Source organism: Molossus molossus, unplaced genomic scaffold, assembly GCF_014108415.1.
Source record: "Molossus molossus isolate mMolMol1 unplaced genomic scaffold, mMolMol1.p scaffold_m16_p_5, whole genome shotgun sequence".
Classification (NCBI taxonomy): Eukaryota; Metazoa; Chordata; class Mammalia; order Chiroptera; family Molossidae; genus Molossus; species Molossus molossus.
Window position 1 is genome coordinate 96,677,086 of NW_023425388.1, and position 6,403 is coordinate 96,683,488.

Below are 6,403 nucleotides of genomic sequence, written 5' to 3' on the forward strand. Positions count from 1 at the left end.
CCTCAAGAAGCAAGAAGAATTTCTAATAGACTATATAACTTCACAACTTAAAGAACAAGAGAGCAAACAAAAGGAAAACCCCAGAGCAAGTAGAAAGAAGGAAATAATAAAGATTAGAGCAGAAATAAACGACATAGAGACCAAAAAAAACAACAACAACAAACAATTCATAGGATCAATGAAACAAAAGCTGGTTTTTCGAAAAGATAAACAAGATTGATGGACCCTTAGCTAGACTCACCAAGAAACAGAGGGAGAACCCAAATACACAAAATCAGAAATGAAAGAGGAGAGGTAACAACTGACACCACAGAAATACAAAAGATCGTTAACAACTACTATGAACAATTATATGGCAACAAATTTGACAATCTAAGCAAAATGGACAAATTTCTAGAAACATATTCTCCAAAAACTGGACCAGGAAGAGATAGAAAACTTGAACATACCAATAACAACAGAAGAAATTGAAGATGTAATTAAGACTCTCCCAGCAAACAAAAGCCCAGGCCCGGGTGGCTTCACGGGGGAGTTTTACTGAATATTCAAAAAAGAACTGACACCCATTCTTCTCAAACTATTTCAAAAAATTCAAGAGGAAGGAAGACTTCCAAACTTGTTTTATGAAGCCAGCATAATTCTAATTCCAAAACCAGAAAAAGACACTCCAAAGAAAGAAAACTACAGGCCAATATCCCTGATGAACATAGACGCCAAAATCCTGAAGAAAATTCTAGCAAATCGCATCCAGCAATACACCAAAAAAATTATCCACCATGACCAAGTGGGATTCATCCCAGGGATGCAAGGCTGGTACAATATTCGCAAATCAATAAACGTGATACACCACATAAATAAAATGAAGAATAGAAACCACACGATCATATCAATAGATGCCAAAAAAGCCTTCTACAAAATCCAGCAACCATTTCTGATAAAAACGCTAATCAATCTGGAAATAGAGGGATCATATCTCAACATAATAAAGGCCATATATGAAAGACCTACAGCCAACATCATACTCAATGGGCAAAAACTAAAAGCATTTCCTTTAAGAACAGGAACAAGACAAGAATGCCTACTTTCGCCACTCTTACTTAACATAGTACTGGAAGTTTTAGCCACAGCAATAGACAGGAAGAAAAAATAGAAGGAATCCAAATTGGAAAGGAGGAAGTGAAACTGTCATTATTTGCAAATGACATGATACTATACATAGAAAACCCCAAAGACACCATCAAAAGTTTACTAGACTTAATAAATGAATTTGGCAAAGTAGCAGGATACAAAATTAATGTCAAGAAATCAATGGAATTCTTATACACCAATGATGAACTCACAGAAAGAGAAACTAAGAAAACAATCCCATTTACCATTGCAGCAAAAAAATTAAGATACCTAGGAATATACTTAACCAAAGAAATAAAGGACCTATTCGCAGAAAATTACAGGTCATTGAAAAAAAAAAAAAAATAGAGGAAGATATAAAAAAGTGGATGCACATACCTGTTCATGGATTGGAAGATTCAACATCATTAAAATGTCCATACTACCCAAAGCAATCTATAGATTCAATGCAATCCCCATCAAAATACCAAAAACATAGTTCATAGAACTAGAATACTTCAAAAGTTCATATGGAACCAAAAAAGACCTCGAATAGCCACAGCAATCTTGAAAAAGAACAAAGTTGGAGAGATCACATTACCAGATTTCAGGTTACAAAGCCACTGTAATCAAAAAAGCCTGATACTGGCACAAGAACAGTGGAATAGAACAGAGAACCCAGTGAACCAGTGAAACAGAACAGAGAACCCAGAAATGGACCCAAGGCAATATGCTCAATTAATATTTGACAAAGATGGCAAGAGCATAGAGTGGAGTAAGGACAGCCTCTTTAATAAATGGTGCTGGGAAAATTAGACAGCTACATGCAAAAAAATGAAACTAGACCATCAACTTACACCCTACACAAGAATAAACTCAAAATGAATAAAGACTTAAATGTGACTCATGAATCCATAAAAATCCTAGAAGAAACTGTAGGCAACAAAATTTCAGACATCATATGCAGCAGAATTTTCACTGATACATCTCCTGAGGCAATAGAAACAAAGAAGAAAATGAACACATGGAATTACTTCAAACTCAAAAGCTTCTGCACAGCAAAAAATACAATCATCAAAATGGAAAGGCTACCCACTGTATGGGAGAGCATAATTGCCAATGATATATCAGATAAGGGAATTATTTCCACTATATATAGAGGGCTCATACAACTCAACAAAAGGAAGACAAAGAACCCAATTAAAAAATGGTCAGAGGAACTAAATAGACACCTCTGCAAACAGGACATACAAATGGCTAAGAGACATATGAAGAAATGCTCAACATCACTAGTCATCAGAGAGATGCAAATTAAAACAACAATGAGGTATCACCTCACACCTGTCAGAATGGCCATCATCAACAAACCATCCAACAACAAGTGTTGGCGAGGGTGTGGAGAAAAGGAGACTCTAGTACACTGCTGATGGGAATGCAGACTGGTGCAGCCACTGTGGAAAACATTATGGTGTTACCTCAAAAAATGAAAAATTGAACTTCCATGGGATCCAGTGATCCCACTTCTAGGAATATACCCTAAGAAGCCTGAAACACCAATCAGAAAGAATATATGTACCCCCATGTTCATAGCAGCACTATTTACAATAGCTAAGATCTGGAAACAGCCTAAGTGTCCATCAGTAGACGAATGGATAAGAAAGCTGTGGTACATATACACAATGGAGTACTATGCAGGTGTAAGAAAGAAAGATCTCTTATCCTTTGAGACTACCGGAGGGACCCAGAAAGTATTATCCTAAGCTAAACAAGACAAACAGAGAAAGACAAGTATCATACGATCTAACTTATCTGTGGAATATAATGAACATAACAGTCTGAGTAATGGGGTAGTCCCAGAGACGTGGAAGTGGGGTACAAACTGAGGGGGTGGTGGGGGAGAGATTAACCACAGAACTTATATGCATGTATGCATGAACAATGGACATGGACAACAAAGCTGGGGACAGGGTAGGGAGGGATAGGGAGGGGGAAATCAGTGGGGGAGAAAGGAGAAAAATATGTAACAAAAATTAAATAATTAAAAATAGATAAAAATTTTTAAAAAGACTATGTTGGTTTATATAAAGTCTAGTTCACCCCTTTTAAAACCTCTGTTGTATTCCATTGCATAAATAAATCACAATTTATATATCTATTTGACTACTGACAGAAACATTTAAATTAGTTCCAACTTTTCACTTCTGCAAACAGTATCTCAGGGCTTACCCTATATATGTTTTCTTCTCTATAGGTGAGAGAATTTCAGTAGGATATATACTAAAAGTGCAATGGCTGTATTGTAGAACATGTGTGTATTCAATTATCCTAGGAAGACTGAAACTTCTATCCTAAATATTTTTACCAATATACTCTTCAACAAAAGGTTTATGATAGTTTTTCCATCATCCAACAAATACTTGGTATTGCCAGATTCATTTTTATTTTGCTAATCACTTGGGTATGAAAGAATCTAATTTTTCATAATTTGCATTTCCCTACAGAAATAAAAAATGTTTGAAAGCCTTTTCATATGTTTATTGGCCATTGTGTTTTCTTGTTTAGTAATTTCTGTTTATATCTCTTTGCACACAGTTCCTTTTCAGCTGTTTATCTTTTATTGATTTCTACCAGTTACTTATATTTCTCTGTACTTTTTTTATTACAAATATTAGAAATATCTCCTCTAAGTTTATGGCTAGTACTCTAATTTTGTTTACAGTATATTTGTTTTACAGATCATTTTATATAATTCAATCATATGAACCAATCTTCTAATTTTTGCTTTGTGCTTTTTATATCTTATATTTTGGATATAGAGCTTTTAGGAGGTAAGTCAGGTTCAATGAGCTCATAAGGGTGGTATATTAGTGTGCTTAGGCTATAATAACAAACTATCATAAAACAGGTGGCTTCAACAAGAAAAAAATATTTCTTAGAATTCTAGAGGCTGGGAAGACCAAAGCCAAGGTGCTGGCAAGATAGGTTTCATTCTGAAGCCTCTACTTTTGGCTTGTATGTTGGCCTCCATCTTGCCGTGTGCTCACATGGCCTCTTGTATGTGTGCAGAGAGAGATTGAGCTCTCTGCTGTTTCTTCTTATAAGGGCACTAATCCATTCACATCTGGGTCCAAGTTTTATGACCTCATTTAATCTTAATTACCTCCCTAAGGGCTCTACTTCAAATAAAGTCACAATGGGAGTTAAAGCTTTAACATATTAATTTTGAGGGTCCCAAACATTCAGTCTGTAATAGGTGGGGCCCTAATCTGTTAAGAACTGTGGCCTTATAAGAAGAGAAGAAATATCTCTCCCTCCTTCCATCTTTTCCTCACTTTCTCTCCCCTTCCCCCTCCCCCACTCCATCATTTGCTTGGAGAAAATGCCATGTGAGGGCAACCTGGACAAAGTGGTCATCTGCAACCAGTAAAAGAGCTCTCATTAGAAACCAAATTGACTAGAACTTTGATCTTGGATTTTTAACCTCTGGAACTATAAGGAATAAGTTTTTGTTGTATAAATCAACCAATCTATAATATTTTGTTTTTGTGGCCCCCCAACAGTAAATCCTTCCTTTTACTAAACTCATAAACTATAATTACTTTTAATATCTGCAAAGTCTTGCTTTTCACATATAGGTCATTGGATCCATGTTATGTACATATATATTCACATGTAGAGCATTTTGACACAAGCCATAAATATCTTTGTGACAATTTATTTTATACACACACACACACACACACACTGGTGGGTAAAAGGTTTAGAGTTGTATGTGAAAGTTTATTTTTACATTATTTATTAATTAGTATTATTTATTTATATTACAACTATAAACCTACTTTCTGCCCACCTCTCTATGTTTTCAATCACAGATGATTATATCTGTATCTGAATCCATATAAAACCAATTGTCACAAAGATATTTATCATCACTGATTTATAATATTTCATCTATCTTATAGCATGACACCATGATATAAAAGATAGGGTTTATTCCTGCTATATATTTTGTTTTATGGATTATCTATCTATGTATAAATGCCACTTAACATTAAATGCTATCCTAGTAATTTTGCATCTCGATAATCTGGTAGGGCAAGAGCTCCCAATTTTAGTTCTTTTAGTGTTTTAGACATTCTTAGATTTTTGAAAGATCAGTGCCTCTCAAACCTGGATGTGCATATAAACTAACTGTAGTCAATGCTGGTGATTTAGTGGGCCTGGATTAGGGACTGAGGGCTTTCTTTAAAGCTAGATTTTACCAGTAAGCATTAGAAATAATTTGTCAAATTTCATTTTTTAAGCAATTGAAAAGGTTGAAATACGGATATGCATTGCATTAGTTCATAAAATAATCTTGTTTAAAAATATTATTGAGTTCTTACATAAAGGACAATGATATTTTCTTCCAGATTTTATTTTGTCTCCTTTAATAAAGTGTTTTAATATTTTTTAAGGGACACCCTTTGTTAGAGTTTTACCCATATAGTATATGCTTTATATTGCCTTTGTGAATGATATTTTTTTCCTTTACTGATACCTAAAGAAATTGGTAGAATGTATAAATTCTACTCATTTTTTTTTGTGCTAATCTAATATCCAGAAATTTTAATGAACTTTTTTATCAATGATAGTAATGAGATAGCTGGAATTTTCTTTCCTTGAAATGATCTTGCTTGCATTTCCTTTTTTTTTTCCAAATTGAAAAAACAAATTTTTATTTTCTAGAAATATATAAAAAAAATTTCCCACAAAAGATGCTATTCTCTTATTTCTCTGTCTTCTTCCTCTTCTTCAACACCCCTGATATAAAGGACATTATTACACCTTATTAAAACTACATCCAGGTGTCCAGACATCTACGTATTCTTCTGTATTTGCAAGCTGCATGTTCATATAGCCATCTACAGATACCAGGTAGCCTTTGTACTCCATTCCCCACTTAAATTTCACCATTACTGGCTTTCTTGTTAATCCATTGAGGAAAGGTTTGGGATTGCGGGGCAAACTCATCAAGAGGACAAGCGAATGCTGCAGGCTACTCACCACCCAGCGTCCTCCCCCCTGGTGACTGGAGCACCCACAGCAAAGCCTGGAGGGCAGAGCTTCAAGAACGCTTGCATTTCTTATTGGAGTTGTGCTGATCACATTGAGTGATTATCTTCTTTCTTTCTATTTCATGCAAATTTGGAGTTACCTGTTCTTGACAAATTGGTAAAACTTATTTAGATCTAGTATCTTCCCTGCCCCTATCCATTTTGGGGATGGATAGATTGGTAGAAATTTTAAATTGCTT

General features: G+C 34.8%; 1 pseudogene; it reads right to left on the reverse strand.

Moving 5' to 3' along the window:
• Positions 1–5,826: 5,826 nt before the first annotated feature.
• LOC118617774 lies at positions 5,827–6,120 on the reverse strand (annotated as a pseudogene).
• Between the last annotated feature and the right edge of the window lie 283 nt (positions 6,121–6,403).